Below are 18,165 nucleotides of genomic sequence, written 5' to 3' on the forward strand. Positions count from 1 at the left end.
CTTCTGTATGGTCAAGTCTACTTTTGAAACCATTTATTGAATTCTTCATTTATTATATTTTTCAACTCTCAGAGTTTTTTTGATGTTTGATATTTCCTTGTCAAGCTTCCAATTTTGTTCACACATTATTTTCCTAATTTTGTTTAGTTGTCTATTTGTGTTCTCTTGTAGTTCACTAAACTGATTTAAAATGGTTATTCTGAATTCTTTGTCAGACAGCTAATAGATCTCTGTTTCTTTAGGGTCAGTTATTGGAGCTTTATTATTTTCCTTTGGTGGTGTCCTATTTTCCAGATATTTCATGATCCTTGATTCCTTACATTAGTATATTCATATTTGAGTAACTGGGGTCCTCTTTTAGACTTTACAGATTAGTTTTGGTAGAGACAGATCTTCAGTCAGTTCAGTTTGGGTTTCTGGAGGTTATCTGCTGGTAATATCTTTGGGCAAGTGGAGCCTGATATTATCTATTTTTGGGTGATCGATTCCACTGGGAATTGGTTGACCTGGAAGATTCTCCTGCAATCCTCATGGTTGGAGATCAGAGTAAGGGTTTTCATAAACTGACCCACAATGCTGCGGATGGTGCTGGTGTCCACTCTGGGTTCTTTTTTCCCACTGAAGAAACTAGAGGCTCAGGGAGACTTCTCCATGTAGTGCTACACTGGCCTGAGGGAGGGGCAATGTGGTCAACATTAGCTGCTTCTCTTACCCTTCTAATGTAGTCTGCCTTGATCTCTGTGAAGCAGGTGGTTGAGGCTCTTCAGCCTCATCCCTGTGTTCTAGAATTCTCTCAGTGTTGTCTTGCTTTTGAATAGTTGTCAGCTGTTCTTCTCATGAGGGGGAGCAAAATCAGGAATGACCTGTGTTGCCATCTCCCTCTCATTTTAATTTGATATGAAGAGATAATATGTGATCTATCAATATTAAGTCAAGAGTAATGTTGACTTAATGTGATGAGTAGAAAATGGTATTGTGATATCCCCCAGACTTCTCTGCACATTTTTTCTTTTAGTCAGAAAAAATCTGGACCCTTTGCTATCTGAAGGAAACAGAATCAAAATGTTGCATAAAATTCTGGAAGTAAATCTTTTTCTTTAATGTAAAGAAAGAGTGATGTTTAGGTCCCAAGATAATCCCAGCCCAATATTATTCTAGATGGAAAAAGATGAAGGACAGGAAAGGAGAAGGGTTGAAACATTCAGTTTTATGTGACAGAAGAAGCCATTAAAATTTTTCAGAAAAGGTAGGGGCAAGAATGCTAATGGACTGGCTCAGGCACTTGCTTTGATGCTTAAATATAACAAGGAAGAGAGCCCAAATTACCCAATTCCCTGCTCTATGCTACAGCTCCTTGTTGCTTATTATACATACTTCCTCTTTAATAAAGTTCTAATTCGAGTGTCTATGTCAGATGGAGATGATTTGGAAAGATTTTAGGGACCCAAGGCTTATCAAAGTACTTAAATGGACATGGAATGATTAAAAGGAATGCGTGTGTTCAAATACAAATGAAGAATGATTTGAAGGTTGGGCACAAGGGATAGCAGATGGTAACTATTAATTATTAGCCGATTACCAAGGTTTCAGTCCAGTAAGAAACAAGGTATTCTATGTCTGACTCATCATCATCTAACCCTAGTAATGCTTTGATTTCTTGTAAGAACAGTAAAGAAAGACATTTTCTCCCTCTGTTGATACCAAGAGATCTCTCTGATGTTCAAAAGAGTAGAATTGTGTGACCATTGATGGAATAATATCACATTAAATTCCTGAACATATGTATCATAGGCTCAAAAGACAAAAAAAGTCAGAGGCATTATTACTAATGCATAGTTCTTGAGAAATTATTTGGTATTTCTTGTTCTTAGTTAATGCAGTTCTATAAGACTGAGCTAGGCACATGGGAATTTAAGACCCTCCCCCAGCCTTGAATGCATTTAGGTAGCACATAATAAGCATGTAGTCAGTTTGTGCCCTAGTCAAGAGGTTTTAATAAATCCCTACAAGCATTTCAGATCTGAAGCCGGCAAGGGTGTGTGTGGGGTAAGGCTAGACATGAGTTGAGCCCAACTTTATGAATGAAGTGCCTACATGTCATTAATGTTTCAATAGGTCCCCTAACAGGGGTAATTGGGCCTCTAGGGAGCTTCTCAAAGCCTCCCAGTTAAACCTGCCAATGGCGAGGATGCTCAGCCTTGAAGGTAAGCGGAACCATTCCTGTTTTACCCTGAACTCAAGGGTCAAACAGGCCTAAGGGAAATAGTTTGGAACTGTCATTTAACATTATCACCAACATGTACTGTATTTCCAAGCAGCCTGCAAAGGGAGCCAGCAGCATGCGTGCGTGCCCCGAGCTGCAGGGTGGTAGCATGTCACATGTCTGGTAACAGAACAGGATAACCATCCCAGTACAAACTTGACATATATAAATTGATTACATAAGTGGGCAGTGGTGGTCCTTTCAAGTACACTCCTTTTGTTTGAGCTTTACAGTAAAATTACCAGCAGCAGTTTACAATTAAGGGGAATAATAATAACTGAATATGCTTTCATCTGCACATACAATTACAATGAACTGCATGCCTTAATAGGATTGTGAAAAATCTGCGTTTGACCCATACAAAAAAGTAAACATTCTTGTTCTGGATACTATATCATTATCACAACAAAGAGAAACTCCTGAAATCTGATGATTTAAACATCTGGAGAATGTTAATCACTTCAAAATGACGGATGTTTTTTATTTCAGCTTTTGACAGACACACTCCTTTCATAGATAGATGATTATTTACATAAATTACATCATCAATGTGAAAAAAAATCAGAATAACTTCAAAGGACAAAATGCTTAATTAAAAAGAGACTTGTATTTCTATTTTTCTCCCTTTCTCTGTGTTTTTCCTTTAAGGAGGAATAAAATACTCACTTACTTGGCAAAGCCACCAGATCCTTTGTAGGTAAATAAGAGAGAAATTATCTCTTTGAATTGCTTCATGTAGAAGGCAATCACCTTTAAGAATAAATTACTCTGTTTTTAGTGCCCTGAAACCCATTAATTGCTTTGAGTCCACTTCTAACTTCTAAAGTTTCCCCTCTAGTAAAAATTACAATTTGGAGTTTACTCCATTACTCCAGTGGATAAAACTGAACAGATTCAAGCTCAAGTTGAGTCTGAGACTCACCTTCATTTCCCATTCAGACTCCTCAATTAGCCTTAGTTAGATGGAGGGAAATAAAGTGCTTTCAAAGCAATTCAGCTCTGAACCATTTTATTGCTGATTGGGGAGGGTGGGGGGTGGGGAGATAAAATTCAAGAGCAGCCCAGAAAGAAAGGTTTGAAAACTCTGCTCTTGAGGGGCTGTGGTCCCTCAGGGCTGGCCTCTGACTGGCGGCGTGCTGCCTGATCCTGGTGGGTAGAGCTGGTGCAATTTGGCTGATCCACTACAATTTCCTCCTACACTCGGAGCTGATCTGCAGGCTGACCTTAGACAATTTGTCTTCTTTCAGGGAGAAATGTCACCCGAAAGGAAGCTATTAAGTCAAGAAGGTAATTCTCTCAGAACAGTCCACTGTATAAACAGAACTTGACCTCAGGTAATTTATTGCTGGTCCCTAACAAAGAGACTTAAGATATAGGTCTGATATAGCTGAGATGTGAATCTGTCAATAAAAAGGGCAAGCCAGAACCTCATAAGATTTCTTTCAAGTGGCCATATTTAGAGTATAAACCACATTAGTATATTCTTCAAATAAGAAGAGTGGCATTTGGTCATTTAGAATCAAAAGTTTGTTTCATTAACAAATCAGAAGTTTGTGTTTACATGGTGAAGCCATAATTATCTTATTCTTTAACATATTCTCATTAATTTTTGTTAGGCTAACATTTAAACATGATATAAAGATTACATTTTCTTAAAACCAGTGAGTTGGATTCAGTGCTCAAGACCCAGGTATGTCCCAGATTGCCAAGAGGTTGATTTCCTGTTTTCATAGGGAGTGGAAAACGAAAAGCTGAATTTCTTACTTGAGTGGAATGAAGTATGGTACTTGGGGTCTGAGAGAACAATGGCTGATGGCATTTCATGGTTTGGGAACTGAGAAGGTGGGGCTCCTGAGATGTCTCTTGACATTATATCATGGGCCATCTTTAATGGAGAGTAGAGAGGCTTTTGAAAAAAAAAGGAGGAAAGAAAGGAAGAGGAGAAGAAACCAGGAAAGGGTGGTGGGGGGTGGACAAAAATGCCAGAAGAACTGGTTAAGTCACTTTGAAACTCCTTACTTTGTGGTTACTGAGGTGAAATTTTCCATTTCCAATGCCCAAATGAGATTTTCTGCCTTTCCTATTACAAAAGTAAATACCAGCACCTTAATTAATAGTTTTATGCTTTCTCCTCTAAGGTCCAGATTTTCCACTCTGACACTGAGTTTCACCAGAGAAAACCTTCCCGACCTCCAGCTTACCATTCACAGCCCTCTTTCCCAAGTACCTCTCTCCCTCTTCAGTCTCATCCAATTCACTAGCCAGCTCTACCAGGGTCTGCTGCCTAGAGACCACCCACAGCCTACAGGAAGACTTGTCAACTACAGCTGATACAGAGTCCATCAGGTTAGATTCTAGTGCTGTGAAAAATTTTCTGAAATTTTTCCACAAAGCACTGCTCAGTGTTGAAATTTTAGGTCTAAGAGTAGCAACTCACACTTTGCTTATTGAATGGCACTAACTTTCAAAATGATGGGTACAGAACCCCAAAACTCTCTGGGATCTCCACTTGTCCAGTCTATAAAATGGGGCTAACACTGCTACTGAATTCCCTGGACAAATTGCAACGCTTTTCTTGAATGCATGAAGTGCTTTGAGATCCTCACAGGAAAATTCTAAAGGAGGAATTGGAAAGTATAATGATGTTTTTTTAAATTGAAAGCGACAACCAGCATTTAGCGGGGGAATCAGAAGATAGAATTGAGAGCAGGAAGCCTTATATTCATTACAACAGATGGTTTAGTTTTTACTGAATGATGAGGAAGAAGCTGAGTGAATGAACAGCAGTATGTCCTTAAAAGATTCAGCAGCCATCCAATTACACAGGAACAATCTAAAGACTTGGACTGGTCTGTATTATGCAAAATGAAGCATCCCTACTGGGTTTGACTTCAGCTGGTTGAAGTCATAAGCATAGTGTTCGATTATTAAATAACACTGGTACAATTACTACTGGCATGGCTTTAAAAAGTAGGATTTCATTCAAATTCCTAGCACAAGAATAAGTCACATAGCAAGTCTGTAATAAATGTCTGTTGAAAAAAAAAATAGTGAATGATTTTCAGTTCAAGGAATTGTTTTCTTTCACTGCTTAGTCTTCCCTTAGCTCTTGCCCACCTCTGCTTTTTCTTTCCTTTATAAAACATAATCACACATTTCATACGAAATACAAAACATCCAGGGAAGTCCAGAACACAATATAACAGACCTGTTTTCCACCACCAAGATTTAGCAGATATTAACATTTTTCAATATATTTGATCTCTCTCTCTTGTGTAGACATACAAGATTATATAGATATATCTTCACCCCTCATCTTCACCCCTCCTCAAAGGTAAAAACTTATCTGAAATTGTTTTGCATCATTTTTGTGCCTATATTTGTAGTTTTACTACATAAGTATGTGTTTTGGAATAGTTTGCACTATCTTTTCATTTAATTACTTTCATACATGTCATTCTGTTGTATTTATCCTTTTTCAACTTTTAATTAACATGTTTTAAAGATTTACTCATATTGCTAAATGTAGATTTAGTTCATTCATTTAGCAGCAATATAACATTCTTTCATGTGTACCTAACCCATTCCACTCCCAGGGACCAGTCTGAATCCTCAGTAACTGTTGGCTGGCCCTGTTTAATAGGATGGTAGGTTGTTTTTTTCTAATTGAGTATTTTTATTAACATCGTATGTATAAGAATTCACAGAAAAATGTGACTCCTGATGGCAGGATTTTGTTTGTTTATTTTTTACTATTACAAACAACGCTGAAATAAACATTTTTGTACATATGGCCTTGAGGAGAAATCCAGGAGGCAAACTGATAGCTCCTGTAGAATGATCATCTTTGTCCTTATCTGGTATTGCCAAATTGCTTTCTAAAATGGCTATGGGGGCACTTGGGTGGCTGAGTTGGTTAAGTGTCTGACTCTTGATTTCAGCTCAGGTCATGATCTCACAGTTCCTGAGTTCGAGCCCCATTTTGGGTTCCAAGCTGATAGCCTGGAACCTGTTTGGGATTCTTCTCTCTGTCCCTTGCTCTCTCACTGCCCCTTCCCCCTTCTCAAAAATAAAAGAACTTTAAAAAATGGCTATAACAGTTTACACTGCCATCAGCAATAAATAAAAATCGCTGTTTCCTTACATCATCACTAACCCTTGGTGTCATCCCTAATTAATTTTTGATAATTTAATAGTTGGGGAATTATATCCCATTGAGGTTTTATTTTTAATTTCCCTGATTACTAATGATATTGAGAATAGTTTTTATTAACTATTTACAGTCCTTCTGTGAATTGTCTGTTTATATCCTTCATTCATTTCCTTTTTGGCCTGCAGGTCTTTTTTTTCTTACTGGTTTTTAAGATACAGTTTGCAAAATGTGTCCCTGTCAGTCTTTTGCTTTATTTGTGATGTCTTTTTCATGAAAATTGCTTTCATGTTTAAAGTGCTCAAGCTTACAGATCTTTTCTTTTATGGTTTTTGCTTTTAGTATTCTGTTAAAGAAATGTTTTAAAATGCCATATAAAGCTATTGTCTAATATTTTCATTTTAAAAGATTTAGCTTCTCTTTTTATATTATTTTAAAAACTTATTTTTGCATAAATATAATATGACAATCCGTTTTTAGCTTGCCCCTGTGCCAAGTATTAAATAATTTATATTTCACCCTATGATTTTCAAGTGTTCTTTTTAATAGAAGGCTTAAATCTTGCATAAAAAGCTAAAAGCAGGTGGTGGGGTGGGGGGAATGTTAAGTCGGTGGGGGGGGGGGGAAGCAACATGGAGACCCTGAGCTTGTCTCATCCCTGAAATGTAGCTAGATCAGCACAAAAACATTTTGCACACCTAAGAAATTGATTTGAGGATTAATACAACAATCTGCATAACTTGAGCCACAGAACTCAGCAGGTACACAGTGTGGAGAGGTGAACTGGGAGAGAGAAAAGCTGCAGAGAGTAGGGAGCTGTTTTCATGGAGAGAGGTCAGAGAAACAGAGAGGGGGAGAGTGCGGCACACGGATCATGCAAGAAAAGCATTCCCCTTAAAGTTGCTGGAGAGAAAGAGAAAGAGTGAAAACACTGGCAGGGGATAGAACAAGGAATCTGTTCCCCCAAACCATTGATGGTAAGAAAGGGGAGGGTTTCAATACCACAGGATTCTATAAACAGTGGAGGGCAGAGTCTGAAGTCCTGGAGCTCAGTGCCTGGTATTGCTCTGGTGAGGAAGTAGGACGAATTCCCAGGAGCAAGGAGCAGAGTCTGAGGGGTCTGTGTGCCACATGGAGAGAAGAAGTTCCCCTGCTTGGAGTGCATTTGGTAGAAGCCATACAGTCTTCCCACAGGCAAAGGTCCTGGCAGACCCCAGAGAGCAGCCATGTTTGCTGATATTGGGACAAAGATGCCAGGATGCGGTGAAACCTGACTCTGGCTCTGGCTCTGTGTAATGATTTGCCATAATCTCTGAACTTCTGCCACTGCACAATCACATGAATGTTTTCTGGGCAATCCAGCACCCAGCCATTGCTCAGTGAGACCCTCCCCCAGAGAGCAGTGCAGGTCCAAGCTGCAAGGGTCTCTGAAGCATGGGGTTTTGAAAAGCAACCCCATGTGAGATAAAACTCTGGAGGCAGCTGCTGTCTGGCAAGCTTGGACATGGACAGAGTAAATGTGGAGAGTGGACGGTGAACAGAGGCCTGAGACAAAGGAAGGGTGTTTGATTGCAGGTCGGTGAGAGCATGAAGTTCCTGTGCTAGAGACTAGGGATCTGGGTGAAGCCATTTCCACCTCTATGTGCGCCCACACTGATCCACCGCAGTAAGCTAAGCAGTGCCACCTAGTGGAGAACAGAGCCATTACACCAAGCCCCGCCCAACTACACCCTCCAAGCACATCCCCTAAAAGACCAACACAAGTCACTCCATCTGCTTAGTGTATGACCTATACAGGGTTTCAGAGTCTGAGTTTTAGGGGAAAGTGGATGTAACTTCATTTGGATTTTATTCTGTTTGCTGGTTCATTTATTTGTTTATTTTCTTTGCTTCTATTTTTGCTTAAATTGTTTTATCTTCTTTATTGGATACAGAAAGAGAACATTTTATTTTTCTTTTATTTTTTGACTTAATTTTTTGTTTTTAAAATTTTCATTCTATTTCATTCTATTATATTTTATTCTATTTTATTATATAATTTTTTAAATTTTTAAATTTTTTTCTTACTTTTTTTCTTTTCTTTGCCTTTTCTCCCCTCTATTCTATCAAGCTTCTTTCGACAAGCAGAGCAAAACATCCCTAGGATCTAGCTTCTCTTATTTGAATTTTTGTTTAGTTTTTAATTTATTATTTTATTTTTCCTCCAAAGTGACAAAATGAGGGGATTCACCCCAAAATGAAGAATGTAAAGCAATGACAACTAGAGGCTTAATTAGCACAGATATAAGCAAGATGTCTGAACTAGAATTTAGAACCATGATAATAAGAATACTACCTGATGTTGAAAAAAGCATAGAATTCCTTGCTGCAGAGATAAAAGAAGTAAAATCTAGTCAGAATGAAATTAAAAATGCTGCAACTGAGATGCAGTCTTGAATGGATGCCATGACAGCAAGGATGGACAAAGCAGAGCAGAGAATCAGTGATATAGAAGACAAAATTATAGAGAATAATGAAGCAGAAAAAAAGAGGGAAGCAAAGGGAAAATATCATCATACAAGACGTAGAGAACTCAGTAACTTCTTAAAATATTCATCTGAATATCAGATGAAGAGAGAGACTAAAGGGTAAGAAGGTTTATGTGAGCAAATTATAGCAGAAAACCTTCCTAATCTGGGAAAATACACAGACATCAAAATCCAAGAAGCACAGAGAACACCAAGTAGATTCAATAAGAACTAACCATCACCAAGGCATATCATAGTCAAATTCACAAAATACACAGACAAGGAAAGAATTATGAAAACAGCAATGGAAAAAAAAGTGCTTAACCTATAAGGGAAGACAGATCAGGTTTGCAGCAGACCTATCCACAGAAACTTGGCAGCCCAGAAAAGAGTGGCAGGATACATTCAATGTGTTGAATCAGAAAATATGCAACCAGGAATTCTTTATCCAGCAAGGCTGTCATTCAAAATAGAAGGAGAGATAAAGAGTTTCGAGACAAAAACTAAAGAAGTTCATGACCACTAAACCAGTCCTGCAAGAAATTTTAAGGGGGACTCTGAATGGAGAAAAGACAAAACAAAACCAAAAAGACCAAAAGCAACAAAGAATAGAAAGGATCAGAACATCACCAGAAACACAAACTCAACAGGCAACAAAATGGCACTAAATTCATACCTTTCAGTGCTCATTCTAAATGTCAATGGATTAAACACTCCAATCAAAAGACACAGAGTATCAGAATGGATAGAAAACAAGACCCATCTATATGCTGCTTACAAGAGACTTATTTAAAAAATTATTTTAATGTATATTTATTTTTGAGAGAGAGAGAGAGAGAGAGAGCATGAATTGGGGAGGAGCAGAGAGAGAGAGAGAGAGAGACAGAATCGAAGCAAGCAAACTCCAGATTTAGCTGTCAGCACAGAGCCAGATGCAGGGCTTAGACCAATGAACTGTGAGATCCCGACCTGAGCTGAAGTCGGATGCTTAACTGATTGAGCCACCCAGGGGTCCCACAAGAGACTCATTTTAGACCTAAAGACACCTGCATTTTGAAAGTAAGGGGATGGAGAACAATCTGTCATGATAGTGGTCATCAAAAGAAAGCTGGAGTAGCCATACTTTGAATGACACACTGAACCGGATGAACTTAACAGGTATATTCAGAACATTTCATCCTAAAGCAGCAGAATACACATTCTTCTCAAGTGCACATGGAACATTCTCCAGAATAGAATATATACTGATTCACAAATTAGCCCTCAACAAGACAAAAAGATCAAGATCATACCTTGAATATTTTCAGGCCACAACGCTATGAAACTCAAAATCAACCACAAGAAAAAAATTTGGAAAGACCACAAATACTTGGAGATTAAAGAACATCCTACTGAAGAATGAACGGGTTAACCAAGAAATTAAAGAGGAAGTTAAAAAGTACATGGAAACCATGAAAACACAACAGCCCAAAACCTTTGGGATGCAGCAAAGGTAGTCATAAGAGGGAAGTATATAGCAATCCAGGCCTTTCCAAAGAAGGGAGAAAGGCCTCAAGCATGCAACTTAACCTAACACCTAAAATGGCTGGAAAAAGAACAGCAAATAAAGCCCCAAACCAGCAGAAGATGGGAAATAATAAAAATTAGAGCAGAAATAAATGATATCAAAATAAAAACAGTATAACAAATCAATTAAACCTGGAATTGTTTCTTTGAAAGAATTAACAAATTTATAAACCCCTAGCCAGACTGATCAAAAAGAAAAAGGAATGGACCTAAATAAATAAAATCATGAGTAAAAGAGGCGAGAATATAACCAACACCACAGAAATACAAATAATAATAAGATAACATTATGAGCAATTATATGCCAAAAAACTGGGCAGTCTGGAAGAAACAGACAAATTCTAGAAACATATAAAGTATCAAAACTGAAACAGGAAAAAAAAAGAAAATTTGAACAGACACATAACCAGTAAAGAAATTGAATCAGTAATCAAAAATCTTCCAACAAACAAGAGTCCAGGGATGGCTTTCCTGGGGAAATCTACCAAACATTTAAAAGTATTAACACCTACTCTTTTGAAGCTGTTCCAAAAAATAGAAATGGAACGAAAACTTACAAACTCATTTTATGAGGCCAGCATTACCTTGATTCCAAAAGCAGACAGAGACCCCATGAAAATGGAAAACTACCAACCAATTTCCCTGAAGAACATGGATGCAAAAATTCTCAACAAGATACTAACAAACTGGAACCAACAATACATTAAAAGAATTATTTACCATGATTAAATGGGATTTATTGCTGTAATTCAGGGCTGGTTCAATATCTGCAAATCCATCAATGTGATACATCACATCAATAAAAGAAAGAATAAGAACCACATGATCCTCTCAATAGATACAGAAAAAGCATTTGACACAATACAGCATTCTTTATTGATAAAAACCCTCAAGAAAGTAGGGATAGAAGGATCATACCTCAAAATCATAAAGGCTATATATGAAAGACCCACTGCTAATATCATCCTCAATGGAGAAAAACTGAGAATTTTCCCCTGTCAGGAATGGATGAGGATGTCCTTTCTCACCACTGTTATTTAACATAGTTTGGGAAGTCCTAGCCTTAGCAATCAGACAACACAAAGAAATAAACAGCATCCAAATCAGCAAGAAGAAAGTCAAACTTTCACACTTCACAGATGACATGATACTCTATATGGAAAATCCAAGATTCCAGCAAAAAACTGCTAGAACTGATCCATGAATTTGGCAACGTCACAGGATGTAAAATCAATATACAGAAATGGGTTGCATTTCTATACACAAATATTGAAGCAGCAGAAAGAGAAACCAAGGAATTGATTCCATAACTGCACCAAAAACCATAAAATATCTAGGAATAAACCTAACCAAAGAGATGAATAATCTATACACTTAAAACTATAGAAAGCTATGAAAGAAATCGAAGAAGACACAAAAAAATGGAAAAACATCCCACGCTCATGGATTGGAAGAACGAATATTGTTAAAATGTCAATGCTACCCCAAACAGTCTACATATTCAATGCAATTGCTATCAAAATAATACCAGCATTCTTCACAGAGCTAGAACAAACAATCCTAAAATTTGTATGGAACCAGAAAAAACCACAAATAGCCAAAGCAATCCTGAAAAAGAAAACCAAAGCTGGAGGCATCACAATCCCAGACTTCAAGCTATACTACAAAGCTGTAATCATCAAGACAGTATGGTACTGGCACAAGAACAGACACTCAGATCAATGAAACATAATAGAGAACCTGGAAATGGGCACCCGAACGTATGGCCAACTAATCCTTGACAAAGCAGGAAAGAATATGCAAGGGAAAAAAGACAGTCTCTTCAGCAAATGATGCTGGGAAAATTGGACAGCGACATGCAGAAAAATGAACTTGGACCACTTTCTTACACCAAACACAAAAATAAACTCAAAGTGGGTGAATGATAGGAGGCCATCAAAATCCTAAAGGAGAAAACAGGCACCAACCTCTTTGACCTCAGCTGCAGCAACTTCTTACTCACATGTCTCTGGAGGCAACGGAAACAAAAACAAAAGTGAACTATTGGGACCTCATCAAGAGAAAAAGCTTCCACATAGTCAAGGAAACAATTAGTGAAATTAAAAAGCAACCAATGGTATGGGAGAAGATATTTGCAAATGACATATCAGATAAAAAGTATCCAAAATTTATAAAGAATTTACTAAATTCAACAAGCAAAGAAACAAATAATCTGGTGAAGAAATGTGCAAAAGACATGAATAGACACTTGTCTGAAAGAGGCATTCAAATGGTTAACAGACACATGAAAAATGCTCACTATTACCCATCATCAGGGAAATACAAACCAAAGCCACAATGAGATATCACCTCACACTTGTCAGAATGGCTAAAATTAACAACTCAAGCAACAACAGATGTTGGCAAGGACCTGGAGAAAAAGGAACACTTTTGCGCTGCTGGTGGGAATGCGACTGGTGCTTCCACTCTGGAAAACAGTATGGACGTTCCTCAAAAAATTAAAAATAGAATGTCCCTATGACCCAGCAATTGCACTACTAGGGTATTTATCCAAAGGATACAGGAGTGCTGATTCAAAGAGGCACATGCACTCCTGTATTTATAGTAGCACAATGGACAATAGCCAAATTTTGGAAAGAGCCCAAATGTCCATCAACTGATGAATGAATAAAGAAGATGTGGTATATATATACAATGGAATATTAGTGATCAAAAAGAATGAAATTTTCCATTTGCAACAATGTGGATGATACTAGAATATATCATGCTAATTGAAATAAGTCAGAGAAAGACAAATACCACATTATTTCACTCATACTTAAGATGCAAAACAGATGAACATAAGGGAAGGGAAGCAAAAATAATATAAAAACAGAGCAGGGGAAAAACCTTAAAAGAATATTAAATGCAGAGAACAAACAGGATTTTGGGGTTGGGTGTTGGATGTGGGGATGGGTTAAATGGGTGAGGGGCATTAAGGAGGATAGTTGTTGGGATGAGCACTGGATATTATATGTAAGTGATGAATCACTGAATTTTATTCCTGAAGTCAGTATTACACTATGTATTAACTAACTTGGATTTACATTTAAAAAAATAATAATGAAATAAAAAATAATAAAAAAATAAAAAGCACACATGAGGGGTGCTTGGGTGGTTGAGTCAGTTAAGCATACTACTCTTGATCTGCACTCAGGTCATGGTCTCGTGGTTCGTGAGTTTGAGTGCAGAACCTGCTTGTGATTCTCTCTCTCTCTCTCTCTCTCTCTCTCTCTCTCTCTCTCTCCTTCTCTCTCTGTCCCTCCCCTGCTCATGCTCTGTCTCTCTCAAAATAAATAAATAAACTTAAAAAAAAAAAGCCTACTTGTAAATACACATGATTTTTTTTTGTTGGTCTCTAACCTTGTAGACTTATACCAGTACCACAGTGTTTGATATAATATAACTTAAAATTTGATAAGTGGTATGGCAGTCAGAAAAACTCCTCCCCAAAGATATTCACATCTGGATCCCTGGAACCTATCAATATGTTACTTTGCATGACAAAGGAACTTGGCAGATATGATTAAATTAAAGCTTTGATATGTAGAGATTATTCTGGATTATCTAGATGGGCTCAATCTAATGCCTAGATCTTAAAAGGGGAGAAGCTTTCCCAGCTGCGATTAGCATGAGAGAAAGATGTGATAGAGGAGATTGGGAAGATACATGCAATATTCTTGGCTTTCAAGATGGAGGAATAAGGCCATCAGCCAGGAATGCCAGCAGTCTCCAGAAGCCGGAAAGGGCAAGGAAATTATACCTCTAAAGCCCATAGATATGAATACCACCCTGCTGACACTTTGATTTTAGCCCAGTGAGACCTGTATTTGTGCTAATCTACAGAAATGTAAGAAAATAAACACACATATAATATGCAATATATAATATAATATAAAATAATATAATATTTTATATCTACCTATATTTATATGTGTATCTATACCTATAGATATTCTATCAGTACTTTTTCTTTGAGGAACCTTAACACACATATTTTCTTAATTATTTCAATAATCTTTTCTAACATTTCTTCATATAAAGCTTTCTCCTACATCTTTTATTAGATTTAGTATTGATTGCCATAGAGGTTTATCGATATTATAAACAGTACCTTTTTTATTTCATTTTATAGTTTGATGCTTGAATATAGTTTTAACATAAATGAATTTTGAATATTAGTCTCATTTTCAGCAATATACCTGAGCTCTACCATGGTTTCGAATAATTGGTCAGTTCTCTTGGATGTTCTATATAGAATATCACATCAGTAAAAATTAACCATTTTGTTTCTACTTTCTAATCCCTTTGGGCTCCTTCTCAGTGTTGTAAAGTGTGTATTTGTGAAAGTAGGCTAAATGATATAATAAATGTAACATTTCAGTGGCCACATAGAGAAAGAGAGAGAGGGTGCCTAGAGGGTTGTATGGAAGGTTTCCTTGTACCTCAGGTCTTGAGGTAGTGAACATCACTTATTCCCATGTTTCTTTACCCAGAATTCAGTCACATGAGTCTACCTAACTGCGAAGGAGACTGAGAGATATGAGCCGTGGGCCCAGGAAGAAAGATAAATAGCAGTTGTTAGTGGTAGCTTGATGTTCTTTGGGTATCTATTTGGATAGAGGAGGTATCAGATATTAAACTGATAAAAACAGATACTACACTTGATCTTAGCAAAAAGGCCAAGAAGTGATGGGTATCTATTTGGAATGAGAGTTGCTGGGCCAAAACATATCATTGTTTTTATACATTCATATTATTTTTACGCTTTATTTTTGTATACAATATAAGGATATTGATATAATTTCAAGTTGGCCTCAAATACTTTGTAACAATACACAATTAGGACTCATTTAAAAAATTGATCTAGCTCTGTCCAAGACTGCTATCTTTTATGAAGTTATAGCAATAGCCTAGTATTTCTTCTATGTAGAAACAAACTTTTAAGGGAGAACATTGCTCAGGGGCTGTTAAGGAGGCCATCTCTGCGAGGAAAAAAAAAACACCCTGTACTAGCTTCTCCATTCCATTGGAAGCATCTGTTTGTTTGGTTTTTTTTTATGTTTACTTATTTTTGAGAGAGAGAGAGAAAGACAGAGCATGAGCAGGGGACAGGCAGAGAGAGAGGGAGACACAGAATCTGAAGGAGGCTCCAGGCTCTGAGCTGTCAGCACAGAGCCCGATGCAAGGCCCAAAACCACGAACCGTGAGATCATGACCCGAGCCAAAGTTGGACACTTAACTGACTGAGCCACGCAGGCACCCTGGAACCACCTTTATATTTATTAAATCAAATAATAATAAAAGTCATGAAAAAACACACTGAAGCTTTTGGAGAGGAGAGGAATGTCTTTTTGGTCACAGAGATGATGGAGGTAAGAGAGTTCACATGACTCTGAAGTGTGCAGAGGCCACAGGCCTTCTCTAGCTCTTGCTGGAAGAAATTCCTCTTTCCCCTCCAGTAGATGCCTCTTTGAATCTCATCCAACTCCATTGAAAATGATCACATCAATACACAGCTTTATTTACATGAAATTTTAGTACCTGGAAGAACAGTTCTCCCTCATTGTTTTCACTTTTGCTCTTCAAGCCCTCACTTAGAAATTGCCACGAAAGCCTCCATACCATTGGTCAAGTATGCACTGAGTTCTCTGTGATGGGCACTAACACTATTAGACTGTAGGTCTAACAAAGGAGTGCTGGGCTTGTAACAATGAAGAGTTTCATTTCAACTTGTTTTATAGAAGAATATAAGTCAGGCATGATGATATATTTAGATATCCAGTGTTCAGGTTAGAGAAAGTTGATTACCTAGGTAACACGTGATTAACAACAGGAAAAGTAGTGACCTGATGATCTGTATGTGACTAAAGTTTAGGTTACCAAACATGATACAGCCCCTATCTCAGATTTTTCCAGTATCTCCTGTTGTTTGAGCTTTGTGGCTACTCAGATTAGGAAATCTACAAAAGCACCAGATTGGGGTGATTTTGCCATCCTATGGCAAAAAGTGCTGCAGAGAGACATCTTCCCTCTAAGAAATACTATGGTTTAGCCAACACATTGCTAGCTGAAATTCCTAGCTGTGAGAAAGGTTAGCAAATTTGCTAGCCAGAATTGCAAAGAAGGTGGAAAGAACGTGATAATTTATTCTGAAGGCTAATTTAAAAAGCAGGCTCCCGGGGCGCCTGGGTGTCGCAGTCGGTTAAGCGTCCGACTTCAGCCAGGTCACGATCTCGCGGTCTGTGAGTTCGAGCCCCGCGTCAGGCTCTGGGCTGATGGCTCAGAGCCTGGAGCCTGTTTCCAATTCTGTGTCTCCCTCTCTCTCTGACCCTCCCCCGTTCATGCTCTGTCTCTCTCTGTCCCAAAAATAAATAAAGGTTGAAAAAAAAAATTAAAAAAAAAATAAAAAAAATAAAAAGCAGGCTCCCCTTAAAATCTACTTAGACCCTTCTCACATTTTTTGATTTCTCCCTGTGTAACTGTATACCTCTTTTCCCTTCCTCCTTCCAATTCTGCTTCTATCTTATATTCTTGTATCTCTCTCAATTTCCCCAATATTTACCTTTTGTCTTCTTTTTTCTTCTTCTCCCACTCTTTCTTCAACTTCTTTATCATATTTTCTCTTCTCTCACCTCCCACCTTTTTGTCACCTCCTCATAAGTCACAGGAGTAAATATATTTCTATTATTGGCCATTAATGTTAAAGACAGATTTTATTTATTTCTTGGTCTTTTTTTTTTTTTTTTAATTTTTTTTTTCAACGCTTATTTATTTTTGGGACAGAGAGAGACAGAGCATGAACGGGGGAAGGGCAGAGAGAGAGGGAGACACAGAATCGGAAACAGGCTCCAGGCTCTGAGCCATCAGCCCAGAGCCTGACACGGGGCTCGAACTCACGGACCGCGAGATCATGACCTGGCTGAAGTCGGACGCTTAACCGACTGCGCCACCCAGGCGCCCCTATTTCTTGGTCTTAATACAACATTCAAATTAATTGAATGTTCCATATACAACTTCATGTTATGTGACCTCATCTGAATACTCGGTTTAGAATAGGACTGAGGACTCTACATTTTTACCAAATACCCACAGGTGATTCTGCTGTGGGTGTTCTGTAAGATTACATTTTGTAAAATCCTGCTTTTGCTCATTTTTCACAGTTACCAGTACTACCTCCCATGCTGCAATTTGAAAACCTCCTCTTTTCTTAAATTCCAATGTCCACTATTTACAGATGACCTTGCATATTACTTTATAGAGAAAAGGTAATAATGTGAGTTTTTTCAGTTTTCATCTTTTGACAACCACTAAGGATGTGTCTCTTTTTTTCCCCTGAATTCATCCTTGCAACCCTTCTTTTATCAAAGCTGAAAGTGTGCTCTGAAATTCCATCATTCAGAAGACAAGTCCATCTCCCCCAGCCCCCATTATTCCTTCTCTTTACCTTTCTCTCTCCCTCCCTCTGTTCCTCTTTTTCTCTCTCCCCTCCTCCTCCCACCCCTCTCTGCCCTACTAATTCCTTAATGTTTTTGTTGTCACTGCTACTATTATTGATATGAAGATATATCTCTTTTACAAACTGATAAGCTTCTTGAGGACAGGGTTCACATAATCATCTTTATATACCTACAAAGCAC

The 18,165-nt window shown here is 37.8% G+C and overlaps 1 long non-coding RNA gene and 1 pseudogene across 1 annotated transcript in view; both read right to left on the reverse strand.

Moving 5' to 3' along the window:
- Positions 1-18,165, reverse strand: part of LOC121018529 (uncharacterized) — a 102,768-nt gene that overhangs the window by 23,406 nt on the left and 61,197 nt on the right. The window lies entirely within an intron of this gene.
- On the reverse strand, positions 15,108-15,219 carry LOC121027935 (uncharacterized; annotated as a pseudogene).

The sequence above is a fragment of the Herpailurus yagouaroundi genome, unplaced genomic scaffold, assembly GCF_014898765.1.
Source record: "Herpailurus yagouaroundi ecotype Mexico unplaced genomic scaffold, PumYag 77, whole genome shotgun sequence".
NCBI classification, from domain to species: domain Eukaryota; kingdom Metazoa; phylum Chordata; class Mammalia; order Carnivora; family Felidae; genus Herpailurus; species Herpailurus yagouaroundi.